We start from the raw sequence: 12,480 nt of genomic DNA, 5'->3' as shown, positions 1-12,480 counted from the left end.
CAAAATCCCACACACAGTTTTGATGCAGTTTTTTTTTAGCTAAACACAGGAGCAGACACGAATAACAGGAGATATATCAGTCTTTTCTTTATACCTTTCCTTCCTTATGGATCCACTTCTGACTTTGGCTCAAAAATACTGCGCAAGAACTGCCACAAAAACAGTGTGTGATCCTGGCCTTAGGCTATAATCACACATGCAGTTTTTTTTGGTGCAGTTTTTGAGCCAAAGCCAGTGATAATCCAAAAGGGAGGGGGAGGTATAAAGCAAGGAAAAATATGTGTCATTCCTGTTGAATCCTCTTTTGGCTTTGGCTCCAAAAAATTGCACCAAAACCTGCATGAGTGACGCCAGGATCTCACACGCAGTTTTGATGCAGTTTTTCGCCAAACACAGGAGTGGACGCAAAGGAAAAAAGATGCATCATCATCATCTCCTCATATCTTTCCTTCCTTTTGTGTCCACTTCTGGCTTTGGCTTAAAAAAACTGAGGCAAAAACTGCGTGTGTGATCCTGGCCTTGAGTTCTCTAATTTTTATGTATGGCGTAGCCTCATCCAACTTTCTAATATAATTGGTCAGTTTCACATGTAGCGGTTTTGTTGCACATTTGTCATTATTTTCTAGAGTCTTTGCTGTATTTTCCCAAAATCGTGGCAAAATGGTACAACAAATCCCCATTGCATGGCCTCACAAGAATGAAAGCTCTGATATATTTAACGATTCATTGACCTGTGTCACTTGGAAATGATCAGGACAGGTTGACAGTTGCTGGATGTAAACAAGACAAGTTTCTATTCACTGACAGCAAGTTGGGATCTTGAAAAGTGAGAGTAATTGAAACACAAAGTTTAGTAGCAAACTGCATAACTCTTCATTACGAAGCCAAACTGTTATGGGCGTGTCTGACAACAAGCTTGATGACTGCGATAGCAACCAGCAGAAGTGTGAACGCAGCTCTGGAGTATAATACAGGCTGTTACTCAGGATTAGTACAAGATAAGTCATCTCACGTATTTATAAAGTTACTCAAATTCTGTGAAATGGTCTTTACATATGAACATACCCGTAAAGGCGAGGAGGGGGTGTCATAACAGGACATAATAGAGGGGAGGGAGCGTCCTGTAATTCTGGCATGTAATGCCACATGTCCCGCAGGGAAATGTATAGCTGGCTCCAACTTCAACATTCACACTTACGGATGTAAATGGATCTAAATATTTAGACGCATTAGTTACCTGGGATATGGAATTTGTCCAGCCCAGTCTTAAAGATTATGTCAAAAGTTAGAAACTTTTTTCTAAATATGTAAATGAGGCTATACTAGACAAGTGGGCGCCACCACAAGCGATTCTCCGGAGGTGGAGCCTCCTCACAGCCTCTGACGCCGTCCTATCAGCATGAAGCTGCTTCACACAGTGTGAGAGACTGAGGCTGGAGGGAAGGGGGATCACTTCAAATAGCCATATCTCCGGCTGTAGACCACCTAGAACAGAGGTTCTGGTGGCATATGAAAAAGATTCTAATCTTTCATAGGAAATCAGGATCGCAGCCCTAGCTGTGAAACAACCAGAAATATAACCAGTTGAAAACAGTCAGGAATGGGAGCTGTATACTACTGTATATGCATATACAGTTCCCATTCCCGACTTTGTCTTTAACTTGTGATACCTCCGGTAGTTTGACAGCTAGCAAGGAATAGAGACAGACGTCTAATTCACACAGCAGACCTGAAGTATTTAGTCAGTCAGATCGGGGGTCATATAACCGAACGGCGTCCCGGATCGGAGGCTTAAACTACAACTTTAAGTCATAGGTGAGTTTTCAAACCACAATATAGTTGAACCACCTCAATTACAAACAAGGGGTGGTCCCAAAACATTTTTTGCTTTGAGTGTTTCTTTAATGACAGCTCTATTATATCACTGGATGCATAAATAATACAGGATAGTAAAAGGCCCTTGTACACGGGCCAATGATTGGGCAAACCGAGTAAGATCCGCAGATGATCTAGCAAACGCTCGTTTATCAGCTGATTGGATCTTTTATGCGGTCAAAAAACCAGTCACTAGTCCGCAGCACATCTACCTGTGTAAAGCGAGCACCGGTCTACATGCTATATCGTTCATCGGCACTTATTTTTCCAGCCAGAGTCGGGCCGTGTACCACTATCCACATAGATAAGAAAGGCTCTGTCAATAAATTCCACACCAAAATCTGCAAGTCCTGAAAATAAAAATTCCTAACAGACCGCTGCATCCAATCACGTGACGAAATGTCAACAGAGGCCGCCTGTAAAGACATCAGCCGGAAGGAATAAGGACGCATCGCTACGGGAGCGCTATTGTATAGTCTTTTTATTTTTGTTCTCTGCCGTTTCGGCACTGCAAATCGTGCCGATTTTGGTGGATTTTCGTCGTTGTTCCTGGCTCTTCTCTGATTGGCTGTTATTCGCACGGGTAACCGTTTAGCAAAGAAGTAGCAACCAATCAGAAGTGAAAATGGAATAACAGCCAATCAGAGAAGAGCCAGGAACAACGGCCAATCAATAGCGTGGGAAAAACAACAATGACGACGTAAGCATGGGAAAATAAAATGTAAATAAAACAGAAGTGAAAAACCAAAACATACTAAGCGATACAGTCCAAAATCGCAGCCACAGACAAACGAAAGTAATAAAATGGATCACCCCCCCCCCCCATCACCAAGGCAAAATAAAATAGCCGAATACAAACAAAAGTTTTTAAACACGCCCACAATTGACCTTGAATCGGGCGTTAATGCAATTAAGCAAGGTTACTTATAAAGATGTGATTTTAAACAATGCTATATACATGGCGAAGACCTCAGTACGAGGTCGAAACGCGTTGCACAGTATTTGACTTTATATAGCTGTATGAATAAACACTTATTCTTTGGAAATCTACTGTAAATGTATCCGAATACCAGCACAGGAGCGCCCCAGAAAGGAGTTTTCTTTAGTCACTTTGCCAATGATCGGACGATGGCAGAATCTCCACTTTAGGAGCTACACACCATTCCGGAGGCCTGCAAACTACGCTGAGACTGTGGTCAGATTGACTCGACACGTGTCAAAGTTGAGTTGTGCCGATCATCCTGCACAACTCCATCCGGTGACTATCTAGATTCACACATATCGCATTTATCCCCAAACTTTATTACCTTAAAGAAGCACCGGTTTTCTTCTTCTGCAATTTTTCTTATAAGCAGGACTTTAACATAATTACTGAAACTAAAATACACGAGACATTTCCTTTTGGCTGGGCTCATACGTGGCAGTCCAAACGCATTCTTTTTTTGCTATGACGGCAGTGTTTTGCTGCGATTTTGCGAAAATTATGGCAAAATTGTGCGCTTTTGCCGTGACGTGACAAACCAGCATAAAGGGACAATAAACCTAGAAATGAATGAAGGGTAAAAAAAAACACCCCAAAAAACCAAACTGTAGGTATAACAAAGCCAGGCAAATTGTAGGAGCCAAGTGACCAATGTTCCCAGATATTACCAGCTGATGTCAAAAATCTGTGGTTTGTTTTCTACTGACGAGTATAGACATCATAAAACAAAAAAATCCAACTGGCTACCAGTGAGGTCCAAAATGTCAGTCTACAGCATAAAAATCTAATTTTAAGGATGACTTCAGACCGCCATAATTCAGCTGTGTTGTGGAGCCATATAGTGTCAAGAACGGGCGTGAATCGTGTCAGAACGATGCAGGAAAACTTTCCCAAATAAAAAACTTAGGAAAAGTTTTCCCTGTGTTGCTCTTTAAGTTTGGCCTCATACACAAGACTGTACTACGGTATCATACAACCTCCGAGTTGTTGTTAATACTCACGTCTTGCTGCATCGGATGCCGTATTACGGAGCTATTTTCCTCTGGAAAGGTTGATTCTAAGGTAGAATAATCCTGTAATGGGCAGAACATAGCGTGCCCTTATCTCAGTATTAGAGAGCCTAGAATGACTCCATGTGCTGCCGTACATCCTTGTGTGGACCAGGTCTAGTCGGTAAAGCATGAATGTTTATTTTGATACACACTCTACGACACGGCTTATCTACATATACAGAAATAAAACATCGAATACATCCGTCCCAATCTTTCTTCACCGCACGGCTCTCGCAGTGGTGCCAGGGTAAGGTTAGCATCTGCACTTTGTAATTGTCGTCCCAAGCAACTATGGAGCCCCACATTATTCCTGTAGGACGCCGACATCTCCATGCGATACTAGGAGGCCCATAGAGAAAGTCATCTACACAATTTACTGATTTTTTTTTCTTCTCTATAGTGCATGAAGACGCACCGGGGATGAAAGTTATAGGGTATGTTCACACAGGGCGGATACGCTACGTAAAAGGTACACAGTATATCCGCACTGGAGCCTGCAGGGAATTCTGATGAAAACTTGCACACAATTGTGGTGCAGTTGTCCTGCCGAAATGTCTGCTGTGGAAAACGGCACGTAAAAAAATAAATAAAAAAATGTGATACCCGTAGCCATGGCGACGCGTTCTTCTGACGTCCTACAACCCACCCTCATGGGATGACTTTTCATCCCATGTGACCTCTGCAGGCTGTTATTGGCCCTAGCAGTCACATGGGATAAAACGTCATCCCTGGAGTTAGGAGCTGAGAGATCTGGGTAGGTATAGACTTTTTTTTCTCCGAGTTGCGCTTTTGGCGGTGGATTCACAGCTTTTCTGCCGCAAAAATCACCACATCTATTTTTTGCGGGTTTTACCTCACCCATTGTATTCAATAGGAAAAACCTGCAACAGAAAACCAGCAATTCCGCAGCATAAATGGAACACGCTGAGGATTAAAAAAAAAAAAAAACGCACCGCAGGTCAATTTATGAATGGTTTTTCGGCGGGATTTTTACACAGCGCGTGGATGAGGTTTGTTCAAATCTCATCCACTTTGCTGCTACTGTACGCTGAGGATTTTCTGCAATCGCTGCAGAAAATCGGCAGTATTTACGTTACGTGTGAACTCGGCCATACAGTAACCTAGGATCTGCTAAAAATCTCCTGTCCGCCGCAGAGGTTCTGGTGACCGTGGATCGCTGCCATGGTAAGTCATTATATAGTTCCTGTAGCTTGGCATTTCCGGTAAGCTGACCCTAGGCAGTCCTGGACTATCGAATTTTCAGGACTGCTGGATGTTTACCGAGGTTATTTCCTGCCCCACGTGAACATATTACAGTATGTGTGAGCGCCACTTAGAGCAGTAAGCCGCCATTATAGATTCAGCGCCAGCTAGAACGCTAAACCAGTCCCCAGTACGGCTCAGTGCCTGACGAAGGTCTCACGACCGAAACGTTGCACATATAGCCACTGGCATTACGATAAAAAAAAAAAAAAATATAGAAATAAATTCACTTTACCTTTCCAAGAGTGTGTCGAATACAATTCTTTCTATTTCTTCAACTGGGTTGGGAGGCTATTCTGAGCACCTGAGAAAACTGGTGCTATCTGAACAACTCCACACGGATAATACAGTACAATTAATACCCTGGCTGGACTACTACCCCTTTAAACGTTCACATTAAACCCCCCCCCCCCCAAAAAAAAACACAACCCACCAAGATTTATTTTTTTACCCGCTAAGGCGGTGTACATTTTGTGGTAAACCTCTGCTGGTGATTTTGGTAAGCTTTCCTGTATTTATTTTTTTTACGGCAAGAGCAGCACAGTCTGCAGTATTCTAGTAGTCAAGAATATTTTGGCCAAAGACACCCTGATGTGGGCTCTGTACACCGCTGTGAACAATTCCTTAAACTAGTTATTTTGGGACCCCCCCTCTATGAGTCGCTCTAAGGCTATGTTCACACTCTAAAGTAAAAGTGGCTGTAAAATACAGAGCCGTTTTCAAGGGAAACAGTCATTGATTTTCAGCCGTTTTTACAGCATCAAACACGTTTTTTGGAGCGGTCTTTCTATTTACACAATGATAAAACGCCTCCAAAAAACGGCTCAAGATGTGACATGCTCCTTTTTACGGGGCAGTTTCTTAAGCACCGTTTTTTCAAAAGGCTGCGTTAAAAAACGCCCCGTCTGAGCGAAAATGCTGTTTTTCCCATTGAAATCAGTAAGCAGATGTTTGGAGGCGTTCAGCTTCCGTTTTTTCAGGTATTTTTCAAGGTGTTTACACCCAAAAAAAAACGCCAAAAAACACTGCGTGTGAACATACCCTTAGAAATCAGCTTCCGTTCTGGTGTACTCGAGCCATCTACGTATTACAAGGACACCCGTTCATCTCAATAACCGCCGGGTAATTCTACATTGGCTGGACGCAGCTTCCCTCCCCGGAACCGAGCTTTAACACAGAAATTGCTTAAAATTTTACCCATTACATTACGAGGGGTACAAATGGGGATAACATTCAAAATTCTGCTAATCGGCATCTCTGGCTCGCCGTGCGCCAGTGAGTGAAATCTACGCGAGTTTCTGTTGTGAATTATGGTAAATGTGTCAAGACGCGGGTGAACCCTTCTGTTAAAGAGATCCAGTCACCAGCATTTCACCTATTAAACTCTCCTCACCCCTCGCTGGCCGCTACTGTCAAAAGTTCACTGCCGTTATCCCCTCTCCTAAACTCCTCCTCCGACCGTAAATAACGATCTGTAAACATTTTGCGCCTTTTATGGTAATAATCCGGCAGTCTCGTTCAGTCCTCTTCTTATGCCCTCCCACCGCCGAAAACTGTCCCGCCCTGAATGCTGTCAATCAAAAGTAATAGGCGGGGTTAACTCGGAAAGGCTTGAGGAATGGCGATATGACTCAAGCTCATTAGCATACGGCACGGGAACACTAAAAATTGGAATACTAAAAAGGTACAGAGCTACTTAGAAGATAATTATAGGTTCCATAAAAATTATTTTTCACCCACTACCACTAGGTTTTTCTGGTTTAATAGGTGAAATGCTGGTGACAGCTTCCCCTTAAGCTCCACCTAATTAGCCTTGCAACTTTTCTATACTGGAATAGTGGTTAATAAATCCTCCCGTGTGTAGCCGCAGACTTACAGCATGTTGAAATGACAAAATTGACGAATAAATTTCTGCAACTGAAAAAATCTGTCTCATACATCTAATAGCGGGTAGTAAAAAATCTGACGCACGTACCGCAGAAATGGCTCAATTTCTTGTATGCATCAGTTGTAGGGAACAGATTTCTGTGTCACGTGTGAACATGATGGATCCTACCTCCGTTTACTGGTCCTCTATTGGTATATTCACAAACGGCAAATTTGTTGCAGAAATTTCTGCAACTAAATCAGTTCCATACAGTGTGAATAGCGTTGTGTCTGCAGCAGGTGCATGTTCCCTACAAACCCTATTTAGATGAATGGGACAGTCGCAGAGATTTCTGCAACAAATCTGCCGAGTGTGAATTCTCCCTATAGATAACATTCCTGCAACCCATCATCCAAGTGAGAGGGGTTTTCCCATAATCATTATTTATCACCTGTCCACCGAGAACGGGCTTACCTTGCCATTCCTGGGAGCCCCACATGACTGGAGCGGTAGTGCGCATGCTCGGCCACTGCTCTATTCATTTCGATGGGGCTGCCGAAGATAGCAAAGTGGCAGTCCCATAGAAATGAATAAAGCGGTCGGACCCTCACCGATCAGATATTTATCACCTAAAAAAAAAAAATCGACACAATAAATGTGTTCATAGGGCTTCATTAGCCTGACTGAGACCTAAAAAAAAGTGTCCTTTTGGTCGCAGTCGAGCTGGTATAGGTCAGTATACTTTTTTTTTTTAAGGATGAATAGTATAGTAGACAATGCTATTCCATCCTGGGGGATCATGCAAAAAAAAACAAAAAACGTATACTGCGCGGTATACTTTTTTTTTTACCATTGGAGTCTATGGGTGACGAATACCACTGTAAGGAACCAGTCCCAGGTAAAACGTATTCATTGGGAAACTCTAGATATCACTGTGCACATATGGGGCTTCCTAAAGCTTCATAAGGTCTGGCCGTATCCCAATGTATGCCTATCTAGAGTCCTCCCGACATATACCTCCGACAGAACGCGATGTGAAGGGGGACGCAAAAGCATATGATGTTTTTCAATTTGTGTCTCCTTTCACAATTTTTTTTGAAGTTCTATTAAGGCCTATGGAATAAAAAAAAAAGTTAGAAAAAAAAAAAACTTCATACCTAGAGCATATGGCATTTTGTAAAAAATTCCCCTATACCCAAAACGCTATGTATTTAGATATTTGAAAAAAGTCACGGGAAGAAAAACAGCGAAAAATAATACTGCTGTGTGTGAAACTGGCCTTCTAGTGTTCAGACGAATTAAACTTATAGTCAGCCATACTGCAGAACAAAATGCCCAGACCTTGTGAAACTATAATCTCCAGCATGCCCTGACAGCCACAGTAAAAGAAAAAAAAAAAACCCTCTACAGCCGTACAACGTAGTCAGACACCAATTTACATAGATATTGCTAATAGTTACCCAGTCCAGTATTGAATAAAATCACTGAAAAAGCAATAGGCGCCAGCGGCAAATTTTGGATGCACTAGTTACCTGGCTTATAAGATTTGTCCAACCTTGCCAAATTGGTATATCAAAGAAAAGAGATGAAGTATGCAATGCCCATCCGGAAAACCACCTTCCCAAATCCCCCCCTCTACATTGCAAAGGCCAGTGCCGGGTTCGGTGCAGCAAAATATGTGGCGGTCTGCAGCCGATATCGCTGATGGTTTCAATGGCAAGACCTACGCCATTAGCTGATGCCTATTTCACCTTAGGAAACCGCTTTAAAACAGTGATCGCTAAAGGTGCTTTCACATGTGATGAATGGCACTGACTTTTTGCTGTGCAGTCAAATACCGCTTAGCAAAACCGTGCGCGTTTTACCATGAAGTTTTGAGTCACATGGCTTCTACAGACAACAAGTTGTTTCATCTGTAGAAGCCATGTGGCCAAAAAGGTTGTTTAAAAATAAGTAGTGATCTGCCAACAAAAAAAAAAAAGTGTTACCATCAGGCTTATGTGAAAGCACCTCAACCTGTGGCCCTCCGGCTGGTGCAAAACTACAAACCCCAGCAGTCCCTGGCAGCCATTCGCGTTGTCAACAATCTTTCCTAGAGTCCTAAAAGATAAATCTATCTAGTGATGAAGCAACATGATGTGAGAGATGACCGGCTTCACTGCACAGGAGTCTGAAAAAAGTTGAGGCGCTAAAAAATGGCAAATATATTGGTTGTCATTACAGTAGACACAGCAGATCCGGAACGTACATTAATGAGTATAATTGATAGGATACTACCTACTGCTGGTAGAGGTGCTGTCCATACATTACTGCCTTCATGCAACCAGTAAGCTACTCACGTCACCCATCAATGCACCTAACGATCTCTCCCCACGCCATTGTGCTGACCTCTGTCATCCAGTATCCTGAATAGTTACGACATCGTCCAAAACTCCCCCACAGAGAAAGCCACATGAGCCGCATAACAATCACAAAAGTTCAGAACGTGCATAAGTTACCATCTTCTTGTAACTTACAGAATAGAATCAGAAGAACCCTGTGAATTAATAATGGATCCCCCTATTAAAAAGGATGCAACGACCGACGTAGTCAACAAGCCCCCTCATCGCTGACCCCAAGTATCGCTGTAATGGACGAGCTGTTTGAGGAATGACAATCCTCGCATGACCTGTCACCCAATCATCAAGCCCTCCCCCAATCATCAAGCCCTCACACGACCCCTCACCCAATCATCTACCCCTCACCCAATCACTCCCGCCTCATACGACCCGTCACCCAATCATCACCCCCTCAAACGACCAGTCACCCAATCATCACCCCCTCAAACGACCCGTCACCCAATCATCTACCCCTCACCCAATCATCACCCCCTCACACGACCCGTCACCCAATCATCACCCCCTCACACGACCAGTCACCCAATCATCACCCCCTCACACGACCAGTCACCCAATCACCCCCTCACACGACCAGTCACCCAATCACCCCCTCACACGACCCGTCACCCAATCATCAAGCCCTCACACGACCCGTCACCCAATCATCTACCCCTCACACGACCCGTCACCCCCTCACACGACCCGTCACCCCCCTCACACGACCCGTCACCCAATCATCACTCCCTCACACGACCCGTCACCCAAACATCACCCCCTCACCTAATCATCACCCCCTCACACGACCAGTCACCCAATCATCACCCCCTCACACGACCAGTCACCCAATCATCACCCCCTCACACGACCCGTCACCCAATCATCACCCCCTCACACGACCCGTCACCCAATCATCACCCCCTCACACGACCAGTCACCCAATCATCACCCCCTCACACGACCCGTCACCCAATCATCACCCCCTCACACGACCCGTCACCCAATCATCTACCCCTCACACGACCCGTCACCCAATCATCTACCCCTCACACGACCCGTCACCCAATCATCACCCCCTCACACGACCCGTCACCCAATCATCTACCCCTCACACGACCCGTCACCCAAACATCACCCCCTCACCCAATCACCCCCTCACACGACCAGTCACCCAAACATCACCCCCTCACACGACCAGTCACCCAATCATCAAGCCCTCACACGACCCGTCACCCAATCATCAAGCCCTCACACGACCCGTCACCCAATCATCAAGCCCTCACACGACCCGTCACCCAATCATCAAGCCCTCACACGACCCGTCACCCAATCATCTACCCCTCACACGACCAGTCACCCAATCATCACCCCCTCACACGACCCGTCACCCAATCATCTACCCCTCACACGACCCGTCACCCAATCATCTACCCCTCACACGACCCGTCACCCAATCATCACCCCCTCACACGACCCGTCACCCAATCATCTACCCCTCACACGACCAGTCACCCAAACATCACCCCCTCACCCAATCACACGACCAGTCACCCAAACATCACCCCCTCACCCAATCAACCCCTCACACGACCAGTCACCCAATCGTCACCCCCTCACACGACCTGTCACCCAAACATCACCCCCTCACCCAATCATCACCCCCTCACACGACCAGTCACCCAATCATCAAGCCCTCACACGACCCGTCACCCAATCATCAAGCCCTCACACGACCCGTCACCCAATCATCAAGCCCTCACACGACTCGTCACCCAATCATCAAGCCCTCACACGACCCGTCACCCAATCACCCCCTCACCCAATCATCACCCCCTCACACGACCCGTCACCCAATCATCACCCCCTCACACGACCCGTCACCCAATCATCACCCCCTCACACGACCCGTCACCCAATCATCTACCCCTCACACGACCCGTCACCCAATCATCTACCCCTCACACGACCCGTCACCCAATCATCTACCCCTCACACGACCCGTCACCCAATCATCTACCCCTCACACGACCCGTCACCCAATCATCTACCCCTCACACGACCCGTCACCCAATCATCACCCCCTCACACAACCCGTCACCCAATCACCCCCTCACCCAATCATCACCCCCTCACACGACCCGTCACCCAATCACCCCCTCACACGACCCGTCACCCAATCATCACCCCCTCACACGACCCGTCACCCAATCATCACCCCCTCACACGACCCGTCACCCAATCACCCCCTCACACGACCCGTCACCCAATCATCTACCCCTCACACGACCCGTCACCCAATCATCTACCCCTCACACGACCCGTCACCCAATCATCTACCCCTCACACGACCCGTCACCCAATCATCTACCCCTCACACGACCCGTCACCCAATCATCACTCCCTCACACGACCCGTCACCCAATCATCACCCCCTCACCCAATCATCACCCCCTCACATGACCTGTCATCCTGATCAGTATCACCTGGTAACTGTCATTAATGTCACCCTATACGATCAGTCACCTCATCGGTGTCTACCAAAACCCCTGCCCCCTGAGCAGTGCCCCGTACATTATGACATCCACATGAAGGTCCTGACATCAGCTCCTGCACAGGTCAGTCCCCTGCCTCACACCTAGCAGAGTTGTGTCCCCACTTACCCAGCGCCTGTAGTGTTGTCACCCGCTTCTCCAGCACACCCCCGGGTACAGCAGCACACCGGATAACAGAACGGCTCCTGTGGTGGGCTCCGGGGGGCTCCTGTCCCTCTCAGTGTGCGGCCCAGGCCCGGTGAGCACTCCCCCCTCCCCCCCGGGTCAACCCGACCCGCATCTAGATGGGAGGCGGAGGGCAGTGGTCCCTCTTACACTCGCACCCCCGGACTGAACAAGACGCCCCTCAGCGCCCCCACGCTGGCTATCCGGGCAGCTCCTGGTTCCCTGGCACCTTAGCAGAAAGATGGGAGTTTTCCAACTGCGCATGTCCGGGCCAGGGCGGGGGAGTTGGGGACCCACAGAGCACCGCGCGGAGGAGATCCCGGAAGTGATGGCATTCCGGAAGTAGCCC

The 12,480-nt window shown here is 46.5% G+C and overlaps 1 protein-coding gene across 2 annotated transcripts in view; it reads right to left on the bottom strand.

Annotated features, from left to right (window-relative positions):
• Window positions 1–12,479, bottom strand: part of MBD5 (methyl-CpG binding domain protein 5) — a 48,154-nt gene extending 35,675 nt beyond the window's left edge. For both annotated transcript variants that reach the window (XM_075829256.1, XM_075829257.1), the window contains exon 1: window positions 12,075–12,479. The gene's annotated coding sequence lies outside the window, so the exon portion shown is untranslated. The remainder of the gene's footprint in view (window positions 1–12,074) is intronic.
• Window position 12,480: the final 1 nt, after the last annotated feature.

Source organism: Rhinoderma darwinii, chromosome 6, assembly GCF_050947455.1.
Source record: "Rhinoderma darwinii isolate aRhiDar2 chromosome 6, aRhiDar2.hap1, whole genome shotgun sequence".
NCBI lineage: Eukaryota > Metazoa > Chordata > Amphibia > Anura > Rhinodermatidae > Rhinoderma > Rhinoderma darwinii.
This window is presented reverse-complemented; position numbering and strand designations above follow the sequence as displayed.